Here is a 16,710-nt window from a genome sequence, read left to right as displayed (position 1 = left end):
TATTAAATATATTATTTTTATAAAGGTATGATTTTTAAATATTTCCTAAACACAACTAATTTCAGAAATTTGTACAAATTTTGAAAATGCTCTATAAATCCCGAAACTTTTATTTGATTAGTTTTATGATATTTCGGGATTTATAAAAATATTTCGGTAGTTGTCGGGAGAAATTTTGCTGTGATTTATCTCCGTAAATCAGTTAAAAGCGGGTATTTGATAGTTGATTAGTCAATATATAAAATAATAGATGGCAGGTTATAATTAAGCCGCGTGGTCATGTATCCTTTCTATTCTACTGCCACGTACATCTTTCTTCCCTAATTTACAGACTCTAAAACCCTCGTCTCTCATCAATTCTCTCTCGTCACTGTTTCTCAATCTCCCTCAATCCCTTGCTATCCCTCAATCTCTCGCGTCTCTCTCTCTCTCTCTGAACACTCACCCGCTTCCATCTTTCACCTTTGTACCCGCTGCTTCGTTTCCCGGCACCGTGCTTTGTCGGGTTGTCCTGCCGCCGCCGGATTTCTCCGTAGCTGCCATCCTCCGCTCCTAGCCTCCTACCACATCTCCAGTCGCTGCACAGTGGCCCTCGAAGCCAGCCTTATACTTCAGTTCTCCGGTCAATTAACTCTATTGGCCACAACCCACCTACACCTCTGGTTATTCTAATTGGGTATATTTTGAATTGTCTCCTTTATTGGTTTTGTGTGTATGTATATGTACAGACCTGCTTGTGTGATGTCTAAAGCTGTGAATTAGTATTTTTTTTTAATTCGAATCAGATTACACATATAAAGATATGTAGTTATATGGGTTTTGATTAGTTTGAGTTGTGGCATTAGAATTGAGTCAATTGTTGTCAAGCTTCCGTAGCAGTGCTGTCTTGTTTTGAATCTCTGTTTTGGAATTGTTTAGTTCGTATGATATGCTTGATTTCTCGGTGATTTTATGTTTCTTGAAGTTTAGATTAAGTATGAAAAAGAATTACTATGTTTTGCTAAATGTATTAAAAGTTATAAGCGATTGAGTTGTATAGGTGCAGATTGGTTCTCGAGTGGCTACCATTTTCTACTATTTTGGTACAAACATTTAGTTGTCTTAAGAATGTTATATTTCAATGAATTTTGGTGACAAGTTACAATTTGGAGTGTAGATTACACCTGCGAAAGAATTAGATTATAATCATAATTGAGTTAAAAGTTATGATCAAAGAGGTGCTTCGTGCGCAGAGTTCCTCGACAGGGTCTGTTGTACTGATTGCAGACTCTGTTTGGAGGCCTTATACTTGGTGTTTAATTCTGAAATTTTTACTGGAGTTAGATGTTAGTGTCTGGAATATGTCATTAAAATTTTATACAAACAGACCAATTTTTCTATTTATTAAAATTCTTAGCGTGGGGCTGGTTCTGCAGGACAGATTCAGGTTCTTGACTTGCAGGCCCTGTTTTACTCTCTTAAACATGGAATTTGCTTCTGAAATTTTTATAGTAGATTGGAATAATGTTTAGGAGTGTCTCATAAAAATTTTGTATTAAAAAGATAAATTTTCAATTTATTAAAAATCATAGAGTGAGGGCTGTTTGAACTATTTGTTCTAGTTTTCTTTCTTTGATTAGTGCATAGGAGGAGGTTATACTTGGTTGATCAGTGTTAATCATGTCTAACAGTGATATATGATTTCAAATCTAGCGATGTGAGTGTGCATACTGTGATATTGTGTTTTAACTGATATTGGTCCCGTACTTATTGGTTTATTGAGTTGGATTGAGCTGGTTACTTGTTGAATAATATAAGAAAACAGGTGGATAGTCCGATAAATAGAGGAAGTGCTGTCGAATTTTCGTTAGAAACTATATATGTTTTACTTGTTAAAGGATATTAAATAGATTAGAATAAGGTGACATGGTTAACTGAAACATGTTATATGTTAACTTATCAATATTGACTTTTAATATCTATAAAAGTTAATTGTTCAACTATGTGCTATGTGTTTATCTGGCTACGTGGTATGTATATGCGAAGGGTAGTTATATATAGGTCTTAATGCCTTTTGGAGTTAGTTAATCAGTCGGATTTGACGACTGAAATACTGTTTTATTATCGTATAGAGTTGAACGAGATGTTGATCGTGGCATGGATCGAGAAGTGATTGAAATGGATATTCAGAAATAGCCAAGGTAGTGTTGCAAGTTGAAGTTAGGCAGAGATTTGCTATTGATAGAATCTTGTCAGAAGCTAGCTGAAAGGAATGATATGGCACTACATAGTGTTAATAGAAATTTGAGATAGACACCGGAGTTAAAGGCAAGTATATATCCAACCTACTTTCTCTTTAAAAGATTTTTCTCCTGCAATGCTTTTGTTATGCTTTGAATATTGCAAAACTCCTCATAGAATTAGACTTCTACTAATTAACTAGTATTCTGGAATCACCCCTTATTAGCGCATGTGTTCATCAACGATGAAAGCCGCCGCTTCTTTCTTGCTTGATAGGGGGGGCGTCCAAGTATGAAATGGAATACCCTTTGTCACTTATATTTTGAAAATGTATCAACTTAATTGTCATCCTTATCTTCTTCAACTGCCAGTTACTTAATATTGAGCTTAGAATCTTGTTTTCTTACCTCTCTCTTAACTACAACAAATTGTGTTCTTGCTTATAAACTAAAACAAGTTCACTTGTTTGTTTCTGACCCATAAAAGAAACCCCATTTCTTGAAAGACCTTAGTTATCATCATACAACCTACCCTGCCATTATTATAAAATACATTGATACACTTGATTCAGTAACCTATACCCTTGATAAAGAATACTTAATTAGTAGAACTCTAATGCTAAGGTGTTGAAATGAATATTTGGTTGAGAACCATTGTTGCTTACAGATTTTGAACCTTGGTTTTAAAATGAAAAATGATTTGATTTATCTGTTTTCGAAAGGGAATTGGATGAAAATGTTTTATGACCGAGGCGCCGGTCCCAATTGAATTATTAAAGGCCAAAGTGTGCCTAGGATCCTTTATATTTGAGAACTCGTATTGAATATGCGGGTTCGGAGCTATGTCGTGGGCTGATCACCCAGCTTAGCTCGTAGCGTCTTATCTGGTTCCAATTCCATAAAGGAGAAACTGTTTTGTTTAAATCATATTGTGTTGGTATCATTATCTTTATATCATTGTCAGGTTTTACATACTGTTTGATTTATTGTTGGTTTGGATATTATATACTTGCTGAGCATTCTTTTGCTCATTCTTGCTATTTCTTCTAACCCCTTTCAGATAATGTTAAAGATGGTTCGCCTATTTATGCTAAGCGTAAGAGTAAGGCTAGGCGAGGATTGCAAGTGATTAAGTTTCAACCTGATGGTCAGGAAGAGTAATCAAGATCGAGTCTGTGGGACTAGTGGTAATTGGAGTTGACTAAATTTGATTTAGTTGTAAAAACATGTAATAGAATTTATTAGTTTTATTTTTCTGATTTCAATACTATAGCCTGTTTGCGATCCTCTTTTAAAGGTGGTTAAACTTTGTTCTTTTAAATCTTTTATTAAAGCTTTTAGGTTTTCAATTCTTTGATTTTTATTAGTTTTTCAACAATACATGTTTCAAAAGTGTAAATCAATTTTTTTAATATCCAGGTTTGAAATACTTGTTTTTACTTTCTTTAGAAAAAAAAATACTGGTTTTCAATTGTTTTTCTTTTAGTGGCACCAGATCCAGACCCCCGGATCTGAGGGATGTCACAGTTGGTATCAGAGCTACAGGTTATAAGTTATTGAAATCAGAATGTAGATTGTAATAATAGGTTTGATAAAAAGGATTACGTGGTGTAACCTCACATAGAGGTACCGTAAGACTATTTGGGGATAGTCTTTCTAAGCAGAATAAAATGGAGCTAGATGATTAAGTTTAAGTGTTTATAGTTATAGACATCACAATTCCTAATTCTAGTTCTTCTAGCCCTAGTATATTGACTAATTTAGTAAGTCATATAGAGAGGATCAGAGTTAGACTATTATAAGAACTTTGAAATTAGAACCACTTGAGGTTGGACTAGTGTTTCTAACACAGTCTAATGTATTCTTTATAGTATCCTCCAAGTGTTGAGTATTATTTGGAGAGTCACCTTTTGATTCTTATCAGAGATATATGGAATTGGTGAAAGAATATAGGTGTTACCAGGTTCGAGTTTAAAACTTTGTATATAGTTCAGTAGTGAGCGTTGGAGCTACATAGAATTCGTGTTAGATTACTCGATCTAGTAGTTATGAGTGAGTTAAGACGTCAACGCTCTATGGTGATGATTGTATAAATTTGGATAAGACTTCTGATCGACAACGATATCAATGATGGGATCTGCAGAGGCTATTACGAGTCAACGATAATATATGCAAGTGATCACTAGAACGTCAAGAAGAATCACTGGAATCAGAACGAGTCATCAAAGGAATCGATCAAGAAGACATCTGTGAGAATCCTGGCAATACCTTCCTCATTGTTAATTATATTGATTTCCTTCCCCATCAATGATTTGTTCTGACATCACTTTCACAAAGATATTTGATAAAGAATATATTTTTACCTTTAACTTGAGTTCTCGAATGATACTTGTGCTTACTGTAACATCATTAGAATCTATTCAATTTTAATAATTTCAAACGCTTTCATATTCTCTACTCTAACTGAGGTGAACAACCCTACTTATAGGGGACACAAGGACTACCTGTCTGTGTGATAGGAGTTGGATGGGACGCCATCACTTGTGTGTGTTGTACATTACAAGAAGGTTAACTACCTTTAGTAGTGTCGTAATATAGACACGCAACACCGAGTTCTTTAGATCATATTGGTCTCTCAGTTATTCTCTCATTCAAATAAGATTTATTCAACAAACTCATAATCATATGACCACAGTCACGTGACATTTGCTTCGATATAGGAAATCAGTCATACTTTTAAATCTTCAAGATTCTTGTTATCTCTAAGACTTTGGAGGTATGCCAACCAAGTTGCCAACATGAATTAAGACTTTGTAGTATGAAGCACCAGGGATGAAAACGGATGACAATGCGGGTATACGGAGGCGATCAACAAAAAATTTATAGAAGAAAGAAAAAGTATGACGGATATAGAGATCATACGCTTTAGTTTGCTTCTCGCTGATTCCGAGGACGGAATCCTTTTAAGGGGGGTAGATTGTGACGACCCGGATCTTTGGAAATTTATTTTGTTAGTTTATTTGTGATTCTTCAGAAAATGTGGAATAAAAATCTAATATTTTATTCTAGTTTAATAAATTTTAAAAGTATTTGTTTAAATTATTTTTCCGGTTCATTAGGGTATTGAAATTTGTTGTCTGTTTTGAATTGAATACCATGTAAAATATGTGAATTACTTGTTCCATGATTTAACTTTATTATCTGGATGTGATTTATGCTTGTGTGTATATTTGTTAGTAACTGCTGTGTTGTTTTATAAATATTTATGATTTACTTAAAAATGGATTACAAAAAAATGAATTTCTAAGAAAATAAAAATGATTTGAAAAATTCTTTTAATTACTTGAAAATGATTATAAATATTTTAAGGAGTTTTAAAGTATTAAATATATTATTTTTATAAAGGTATGATTTTTAAATATTTCCTAAACACAACTAATTTCAGAAATTTGTACAAATTTTGAAAATGCTCTATAAATCCCGAAACTTTTATTTGATTAGTTTTATGATATTTCGGGATTTATAAAAATATTTCGGTAGTTGTCGGGAGAAATTTTGCTGTGATTTATCTCCGTAAATCAGTTAAAAGCGGGTATTTGATAGTTGATTAGTCAATATATAAAATAATAGATGGCAGGTTATAATTAAGCCGCGTGGTCATGTATCCTTTCTATTCTACTGCCACGTACATCTTTCTTCCCTAATTTACAGACTCTAAAACCCTCGTCTCTCATCAATTCTCTCTCGTCACTGTTTCTCAATCTCCCTCAATCCCTTGCTATCCCTCAATCTCTCGCGTCTCTCTCTCTCTCTCTGAACACTCACCCGCTTCCATCTTTCACCTTTGTACCCGCTGCTTCGTTTCCCGGCACCGTGCTTTGTCGGGTTGTCCTGCCGCCGCCGGATTTCTCCGTAGCTGCCATCCTCCGCTCCTAGCCTCCTACCACATCTCCAGTCGCTGCACAGTGGCCCTCGAAGCCAGCCTTATACTTCAGTTCTCCGGTCAATTAACTCTATTGGCCACAACCCACCTACACCTCTGGTTATTCTAATTGGGTATATTTTGAATTGTCTCCTTTATTGGTTTTGTGTGTATGTATATGTACAGACCTGCTTGTGTGATGTCTAAAGCTGTGAATTAGTATTTTTTTTTAATTCGAATCAGATTACACATATAAAGATATGTAGTTATATGGGTTTTGATTAGTTTGAGTTGTGGCATTAGAATTGAGTCAATTGTTGTCAAGCTTCCGTAGCAGTGCTGTCTTGTTTTGAATCTCTGTTTTGGAATTGTTTAGTTCGTATGATATGCTTGATTTCTCGGTGATTTTATGTTTCTTGAAGTTTAGATTAAGTATGAAAAAGAATTACTATGTTTTGCTAAATGTATTAAAAGTTATAAGCGATTGAGTTGTATAGGTGCAGATTGGTTCTCGAGTGGCTACCATTTTCTACTATTTTGGTACAAACATTTAGTTGTCTTAAGAATGTTATATTTCAATGAATTTTGGTGACAAGTTACAATTTGGAGTGTAGATTACACCTGCGAAAGAATTAGATTATAATCATAATTGAGTTAAAAGTTATGATCAAAGAGGTGCTTCGTGCGCAGAGTTCCTCGACAGGGTCTGTTGTACTGATTGCAGACTCTGTTTGGAGGCCTTATACTTGGTGTTTAATTCTGAAATTTTTACTGGAGTTAGATGTTAGTGTCTGGAATATGTCATTAAAATTTTATACAAACAGACCAATTTTTCTATTTATTAAAATTCTTAGCGTGGGGCTGGTTCTGCAGGACAGATTCAGGTTCTTGACTTGCAGGCCCTGTTTTACTCTCTTAAACATGGAATTTGCTTCTGAAATTTTTATAGTAGATTGGAATAATGTTTAGGAGTGTCTCATAAAAATTTTGTATTAAAAAGATAAATTTTCAATTTATTAAAAATCATAGAGTGAGGGCTGTTTGAACTATTTGTTCTAGTTTTCTTTCTTTGATTAGTGCATAGGAGGAGGTTATACTTGGTTGATCAGTGTTAATCATGTCTAACAGTGATATATGATTTCAAATCTAGCGATGTGAGTGTGCATACTGTGATATTGTGTTTTAACTGATATTGGTCCCGTACTTATTGGTTTATTGAGTTGGATTGAGCTGGTTACTTGTTGAATAATATAAGAAAACAGGTGGATAGTCCGATAAATAGAGGAAGTGCTGTCGAATTTTCGTTAGAAACTATATATGTTTTACTTGTTAAAGGATATTAAATAGATTAGAATAAGGTGACATGGTTAACTGAAACATGTTATATGTTAACTTATCAATATTGACTTTTAATATCTATAAAAGTTAATTGTTCAACTATGTGCTATGTGTTTATCTGGCTACGTGGTATGTATATGCGAAGGGTAGTTATATATAGGTCTTAATGCCTTTTGGAGTTAGTTAATCAGTCGGATTTGACGACTGAAATACTGTTTTATTATCGTATAGAGTTGAACGAGATGTTGATCGTGGCATGGATCGAGAAGTGATTGAAATGGATATTCAGAAATAGCCAAGGTAGTGTTGCAAGTTGAAGTTAGGCAGAGATTTGCTATTGATAGAATCTTGTCAGAAGCTAGCTGAAAGGAATGATATGGCACTACATAGTGTTAATAGAAATTTGAGATAGACACCGGAGTTAAAGGCAAGTATATATCCAACCTACTTTCTCTTTAAAAGATTTTTCTCCTGCAATGCTTTTGTTATGCTTTGAATATTGCAAAACTCCTCATAGAATTAGACTTCTACTAATTAACTAGTATTCTGGAATCACCCCTTATTAGCGCATGTGTTCATCAACGATGAAAGCCGCCGCTTCTTTCTTGCTTGATAGGGGGGGCGTCCAAGTATGAAATGGAATACCCTTTGTCACTTATATTTTGAAAATGTATCAACTTAATTGTCATCCTTATCTTCTTCAACTGCCAGTTACTTAATATTGAGCTTAGAATCTTGTTTTCTTACCTCTCTCTTAACTACAACAAATTGTGTTCTTGCTTATAAACTAAAACAAGTTCACTTGTTTGTTTCTGACCCATAAAAGAAACCCCATTTCTTGAAAGACCTTAGTTATCATCATACAACCTACCCTGCCATTATTATAAAATACATTGATACACTTGATTCAGTAACCTATACCCTTGATAAAGAATACTTAATTAGTAGAACTCTAATGCTAAGGTGTTGAAATGAATATTTGGTTGAGAACCATTGTTGCTTACAGATTTTGAACCTTGGTTTTAAAATGAAAAATGATTTGATTTATCTGTTTTCGAAAGGGAATTGGATGAAAATGTTTTATGACCGAGGCGCCGGTCCCAATTGAATTATTAAAGGCCAAAGTGTGCCTAGGATCCTTTATATTTGAGAACTCGTATTGAATATGCGGGTTCGGAGCTATGTCGTGGGCTGATCACCCAGCTTAGCTCGTAGCGTCTTATCTGGTTCCAATTCCATAAAGGAGAAACTGTTTTGTTTAAATCATATTGTGTTGGTATCATTATCTTTATATCATTGTCAGGTTTTACATACTGTTTGATTTATTGTTGGTTTGGATATTATATACTTGCTGAGCATTCTTTTGCTCATTCTTGCTATTTCTTCTAACCCCTTTCAGATAATGTTAAAGATGGTTCGCCTATTTATGCTAAGCGTAAGAGTAAGGCTAGGCGAGGATTGCAAGTGATTAAGTTTCAACCTGATGGTCAGGAAGAGTAATCAAGATCGAGTCTGTGGGACTAGTGGTAATTGGAGTTGACTAAATTTGATTTAGTTGTAAAAACATGTAATAGAATTTATTAGTTTTATTTTTCTGATTTCAATACTATAGCCTGTTTGCGATCCTCTTTTAAAGGGGGTTAAACTTTGTTCTTTTAAATCTTTTATTAAAGCTTTTAGGTTTTCAATTCTTTGATTTTTATTAGTTTTTCAACAATACATGTTTCAAAAGTGTAAATCAATTTTTTTAATATCCAGGTTTGAAATACTTGTTTTTACTTTCTTTAGAAAAAAAAATACTGGTTTTCAATTGTTTTTCTTTTAGTGGCACCAGATCCAGACCCCCGGATCTGAGGGATGTCACAAGTTTGGATGTTAGAATTCATATATCAAGTTTAATTACTACTTAACTATGTAATTATAACCTTAACAAATCATTTTTTATGAAAGAAAAAGTGTTATGATAGTGTTCTGTGTGGAGTGCAACCCTATATATATATAGGGTAGCACTCCATAGCATACCCTCTTATATGGAGTTATGTAGCACACCATTATAAATATACACATAATATATATTCTATTATATTTTTTATGAAATATAATTGCAAATTTTGATTGTTAAACCGAAAACGAAGTTATACAATTTTTTTATTCCAAAGATCATCTAAAATTATGCAATATCTCAACATGATTCTATAACAGAATAATAATCATCCAGAATTATTCTGTTGTAGAATCAGTTTCGAAAATATACTTTTTTTTGTCAAATTTTAAGTGTTAAATTACTTAAAATAGATATATTTAATAGTATTCTATATTAGAATCACGTTTTATATGTATTCTATAACAAAATTTATAATAAAATTGATGATTTATAGTGGCGCACTATGTAACTCCATATAAGGAGTCCCTCTCTGGAATGTTGGCCTATATATATATATATATATATATATATATATATATATATATATATATATATATATATATATATATATATATATATATATATATATATATATATATATATATATATATATATATATATATATATATATATATATATATATATATATATATATATATATATAGGGGTGGGTTCTCGTACAAACTTACAAACTTTCAAACTTTCGGCGTTCAACACATATATAATTTGAGTTCAACATTTTTTTTAACATATTTTGTTGAACATCGATTAAAATTGTGTTGAAGAACTACATAAACTAATTTTTGAATGTAAGAACTAAGTTAAACATATTATATAACTAATATTTATGTTTCTAAACCCCACCCAAACCCCAGAGGTATAGTTTAAGTATCTTTATAGATATATTCAACATAATGATAATTAGTGTTCTACACCCGATGTTGAACCCCAGTTACATATGTGTTGAATGCGCGATTTATTTATGGGTTATTTTTAAAAATTGTGATTTTTTTCAAGAATTTTCAACATGAATACTTTCTATAACTAAAGATTAACACGATGGGAGAATAAAAAAAAGTTTGTAAGTTTGTAACTTAAAAGAGTTTTTATTTGATCCTATCCCTATATATATATATGGTTGCACTCCACACAGAACACTTTAAAAAAAGAACAACACAGAACACTATATATCATAACACTTTTTCTTTCATAAAAAATGATTTGTTATGATAATAATTACATAATTAAGCACTAACTAAACTTAATATATGAAATCTAACATCCAATTCTATCCAAATTATTAATATGAAATATTATAGAATCCAGAACAGAATCCAAAACAGAATCAGAATAGAATCATGTATATATTCTTTACATGATTAATATCATATAGAATCATGTTATTTTTAATCCATAATTGTTGTTAAGCATGCTGGATACTATTATCATTCATAATAAATGGTTAATTAGCTTAAAGTTAGAATTTAATTCAAGTTTTAGATAAGATTCTATGTTCGATTCCAAAGTGTTCTTCTTTGTTCTTCTTTTAAGAGTGTTCTGTTTTGAGCAATTCCCTATATATATATATATATATATATATATATATATATATATATATATATATATATATATATATATATATAGGGATAGGACTAAATAAAAACTTTTTTAAGTTACATACTTACAAACTTTTTTTTATTCTTCGATCGTGTTAATCCTTAGTTATCGAAAGTATCCATGTTGAAAATTCTTGAAGAAACATCACAATTTTTAAAAATAACGTATAAATAAATCGTACATTCAACACATTTATAACTGGGGTTCAACATCGGGTGTAGAACACTAATTATCATTGTGTTGAATATATCTATAAAGATGCTTAAACTATACCGCTGGGGTTTGGGTAGGGTATAGAAACATAAATATTAGTTATACAACACGTTTAACTTAGTTCTTACATTGAAAAATTAGTTTATGTACTTCTCCAACACAATTTTAATCGATGTTCAACAAAATATGTTAAAAAAATGTTGAACTCAAATTATATATGTGTTGAACGCATAAAGTTTGTATGTTTGTGAGTTTGTACCAGAACCCACCCCTATATATATATATATATATATATATATATATATATGGTAGTGTTCTGGTTCAAACTGACAAACTTACAAACTTTTTTTGTTCAACACATATGAAATTACACACCTAGAGGGGGGGGTGAATAGGTGTTATGGCTAATATACCCGATTTTTATAAGTTACCGAATAATTAATCTGTCAACGACAGCCTGCTGTTAATTTTCAGAGTAAACTGTTAGCCTGCTAATAAGATAAATGCAATGCAGATAAAGTAAAGCAGTATGCTAGCAACACCAAGAATTTTAGCCAGGTTCGACCCCTAACCCTAATGATCTACGTCCTGGTCCCCTACCAACTGGTAAGAGATTATATTATTAATCAATAATATCAACGATTACAAGATTCAATAATATAACTCCCTTTCTCCCTTGTTCCTGTTATCAGCCTGCTGAAACCCCTGAACCACGAACCAAAAGCCTACCAAGACCTATACTTCCCAAGTATATTCTTCTAGCTAACTAGTTCCCTTGTTTCACAAGCTGGATACACAGCAACAAAACATTACACCTTGAACAATACAATGAATAAGTGTAATACAACCGAAACTATGAACTCAATATAGATATATAATCAAATATAAGCACTAGAGCTCAAGTAGAGATTTTGCAATGAAAGTGTGTTGTATTTCAGAAGCTTGAAGTGTGTTCTTGTTCTCTACCCAAAACGGAAACCACACTCAAGTTTATATACCATCATTCCAAACGGTCATAACTCAACAAACTATCCAACGTTCTTGGCCCAACAACCTCACGTTTAATTTGCTTGAATAATGAACGTTTGAACGATGTATCTTTACTGAGTAAAAGGTGTAGAGACGTTGTAAATATCTCAGTAAAACGTTTATGTATAAAACCATAATTTGAAATCAAATAGGAGAAGTTTTAGAGATAAGATCGAAATAGAGATAAACACTCCTATAAGTTAGGAAATCGTTTTTGTTTGAAATACTGATTTAAAAACTGAGCTCTAATATTTATATAAGTCATATATAAATATTAAAGTCCTTACAAATTGATTCCTAATAAATCTCCTTGCTTTACTTCAATCCTTATCCATTTGTTATTCTGTTCACGCTGTGAGCTTGCTGATAAGCCTGAATAATAACCTGTAAGCTTGCTGACAGTTAAACATAACACTGAAACTTATCAAGCTGTTAGCACATGCATATATCATTGATAGCTCGCTAACAAGCACCAATTTTATGCTATTAGCTTGCTGGCAGTGTGATCATCAAAACCTTGAGAGTATCAATCTCCCCCTTTTTGATGATTACACCATATTTAGGAAAAGTAATAAACTCCCCCTAAATATAGCAATCTAATATCACTAAACTTTCACAATTATCACAGAGAATATAATCTAAGAAATATATCTAATTCACAGATATGCAAAATTTAACACAGAAACAATTAATCAAAGCAAATTGCATAGATATTTCAAATAATCCTAACCAGGATAAACCACCTGGTATCCAAAATATTATCCAAACAAAACAAACCAAGTTAACTCAGGATAAACCACCTGAGACCAGCAAATTCAAATCAGCACAGAACAACTTAGTCTTAAAACAAATAAAACTTAGGGCCAATGTACTTAAGCAGATTAAACAAACTTAAGTAAAGTATTATTAATTTCCTAATTTCCTCCCCCTTAATCATTAAAAAAGGTGAGAAAATCAAGTTTCAGCCTTGTCCTGAGCATCCTTCTCCAGTCCAAATTTCTTGGCAAGCTCTGCAGCAATTACATTCCGAGCTAGCATTTCTTCCCCTGCAGCAGCATACTTGGAGTCCGTTCCAGCAGCCTCCTTCAAAGCATCCATAGCTGTTCTCGGCCGTGGGCTATCAGTAGCATCATCCTCTGAAGTGAAAGTAGCCTTCACATCAGATGAACCTCCGGAGCCATACATCCTTTTGCAGAGCTCATAAGCAAAGCTTCCCGAACTGCATTTCTCTGAAGCAGTAGACGTTCTAGCCCCAAACATCATATCCTTCCAGAAAGCAAACTGAGAATTCAACTCGACCATCTTCTCAGATAACTGCTTCTGGCCATCCATCACCTCCTTGTGATTTGCTCGAAGCTCATCCATATATTCCCGAATCTCTTGAGCAGAGATTCCCAAATCAACAACATTAACAGATTGTGCAGGAGGTGGAGGTGGAGGAATTTCAACAACAACCAAATTCCCATCCTTGTCTAACTTCAAATTCGACTGAGTCAAAAATTTTACATCCAAAAATTCTTTAGCAGAAATAGTGTCCTCATCAACAAATGACACTCCAAACCATTCAAAAACCCTGGTTAAAAGTAACCCATACGGTAAACCCCCAGAAGATTTACCCTCAACTGCATCCAACATGTTTTTAAGAATCAAATCTGGCAAATCAAACTTTCGACCTGCCATGATCATAGAAACAACCACAATATCTTGCGAAGACAGATTAGACCTTGTACCAAGCCTAGGACTAACATTTTCAATTGACAGCTTAAAAAGGGCTTGAGCAAGAGGAAGTAGTTGTGTAGTGGAAGGAAACATAGTATCAGAAACATTCTCAGACCCAGTGATCAATTTCAACTGGTCGTTGTGAGAAAAACCCTCGACATCCTTAGGACCTCTCTTAGTATGAATAGACACAGTAGATGGTGGAATTTTTAAAATCGCACCCAAGAACATCGAAGACAAACAGATCTTTACATCCGAAACAAAAGAAACATACTGATCCAACCCAACTAGTTGAAGATTAGCATAAAACTCTCGAACCAAAGCAGGATAACATATCTTAGGTAAATCAACCAAGAACGATTGAAAACCTAAATCCTCAAACAACTTAACAACACCGCAAAAGTAAAAAGTTTTTCCAGAGAGAGGCTTACCCAAGATGACCTTTCGGCCTGCAAGCCCTCGAACAGCCAACATCTCCGATTTAGGCTTTTTCTGAGTTGACTCAACCCCAATCTCATCGCGATTAACACCAGAAAGTTCATCACCGCTCTCAACCGTCACGAACTCTTCATCGTCCTCATCAATTAGCTTGCGCTTCTGAGAAATAGAAGATGGCTGAGGAGTGTGAGCCTTCAAGTTCGCCCTTGTCTTCTTCCTCATTGCGACCCGTAAACCGATAGTTGCTATTGTGATTACGAAAGCTTTTCTGAGAAAATGGTTTAAAACCCTAGCGTCTCGGGGAGGGTTGTATATGTAGTTGAAGAGGCGTGGAGAGAGTATGTATTTCAAAACTCTTTTAACGATTATCAGGGGAGTAGTTTTAGGAATAAAATTAAACGAACTAAAATTCCTAAAATAATTCATGTTTATCGACTAGAAACCGAATAACTCAAAATAGTTAACAGCACTTATCACTTATCACATATATATATCCATGAAACTAATTTTGAATTTTAAACTTATCATAAATTACACAGATAAGCACAAAGTCACGTATCAAAATTCAACACAAAAATTCATCAGTCTAAGCACATAACGGTAATATCATTTATGAGCACAGATTTCAAATTAACACTTAAACTGACCGGCATGCAAAATAAATAAAAATTATATAAGATGCTAGTAGTAAGCTGATAGTACCCGGACTATGTTTAAGAGCCTGCTGACTGCACATCACACATACCCAATTCCCTTCTCAGCACGACATAGCGTTCTTCAGGAAGAGGTTTTGTGAAGATGTCAGCTAATTGGTCTGCTGTAGCCACAAAAATTAGCTTGACAGCACCCTTTGCAACATTGTCTCTCAGAAAATGATGTCGAACATCAATATGCTTTGTCCTTGAATGATTGACTGGATTTTCTGAAATGTTGATTGTACTTGTGTTGTCACAAAAGATTGGAGTTTGCTTGCATTTGATTCCAAAGTCCTTCAATTGTTGTCTCATCCATAGCATTTGAGAGCAACAGCTACCAGCTGCTAAATACTCCCCCTCAGCCGTAGATAGAGCAACTGAAGTTTGCTTCTTGCTTAACCAAGAAACTAAGCTTTGACCCAAAAATGCACAAACACCACTTGTACTTTTTCTATCAGTTTGACTACCTGCATAATCTGCATCACTATACCCAACAAGATCAAAAGCATTTGTGATAGGATAGAATAAGCCCAAAGTAATTGTTCCACTTAAATATTTAAATATTCTTTTAACAGCTTGTAAGTGAGAATCCTTTGGTTTTGCTTGAAATCTAGCACAAACACAAACACTATACATAATATCAGGTCTAGAGGCTGTAAGATAAAGTAAACTACCAATCATACCTCTATACATTCGAATATCAACATCTTTACCATTTTCATCTGCTGTCAGCTTGCTGACAACGCTCATTGGTGTTGATTTCGCCTTGATATTCTCATATCCAAATCTTTTGAGTAGATTCTTGATATACTTGGATTGATGCACATAAATTCCTTCTGGAGTTTGCTTAATTTGGAGTCCCAAGAAATAATTAGGCTCTCCCATCATGCTCATGTCAAACTCACTATGCATGCACTTTGAAAACCACTTACATAAAGAATCATTAGTAGATCCAAATATAATATCATCTACATATATTTGAACAACTAATATATCTTGACCTTTGAAGATAGTAAACAAAGTAGGATCAATTTTACCTCTAATGAAACCATTTTTGATCAAAAATTCACTTAACCTTTCATACCATGATCGAGGTGCTTGCCTTAACCCATATAGTGCCTTCTTGAGCTTGTAGACACGGTTGGGATATTTTTCATCCTCGAATCCTGGTGGTTGCTTGACATAGACTTCTTCCTTGAGATATCCATTTAAGAATGCACTTTTGACGTCCATTTGATGTAGCTTGAACTTCTTGTAGCATGCAAATGATAAGAGCATCCTAATAGATTCCAATCTTGCAACCGGAGCATAAGTTTGATCAAAATCAATTCCTTCTTGCTGATTGTACCCTTGTGCAACAAGTCTAGCTTTGTTCCGAGTGATTGTACCAAATTCATCAACTTTATTCTTGAATACCCATTTTGTTCCAACAATTGAAGCATCCTCTGGTGGATCTACAAGTTCCCAAACATCACATCTTTCGAATTGGTTGAGTTCTTCTTGCATTGCCATGATCCAATTTTCATCTTGTAAAGCTTCTTGAACATTCTTTGGTTCCTCTTGAGCTATGAAGGCAGCATAAGCACAAATGTTGGC

The 16,710-nt window shown here is 33.6% G+C and overlaps 2 long non-coding RNA genes across 2 annotated transcripts; both read left to right on the top strand.

The window, feature by feature from the left end:
* Positions 1–266: 266 nt before the first annotated feature.
* LOC135150649 (uncharacterized) lies at positions 267–3,568 on the top strand. Its single transcript, XR_010288857.1, has 3 exons — positions 267–676; positions 2,112–2,307; positions 3,280–3,568. It is a non-coding gene; the product is annotated as an uncharacterized LOC135150649 (long non-coding RNA).
* Positions 3,569–5,865: 2,297 nt separating this feature from the next.
* On the top strand, positions 5,866–9,167 carry LOC135150648 (uncharacterized). Its single transcript, XR_010288856.1, has 3 exons — positions 5,866–6,275; positions 7,711–7,906; positions 8,879–9,167. It is a non-coding gene; the product is annotated as an uncharacterized LOC135150648 (long non-coding RNA).
* The last annotated feature ends 7,543 nt before the right edge of the window (positions 9,168–16,710 follow it).

Source organism: Daucus carota, chromosome 2 (genome assembly GCF_001625215.2).
Source record: "Daucus carota subsp. sativus chromosome 2, DH1 v3.0, whole genome shotgun sequence".
NCBI lineage: Eukaryota > Viridiplantae > Streptophyta > Magnoliopsida > Apiales > Apiaceae > Daucus > Daucus carota.
This window is presented reverse-complemented; position numbering and strand designations above follow the sequence as displayed.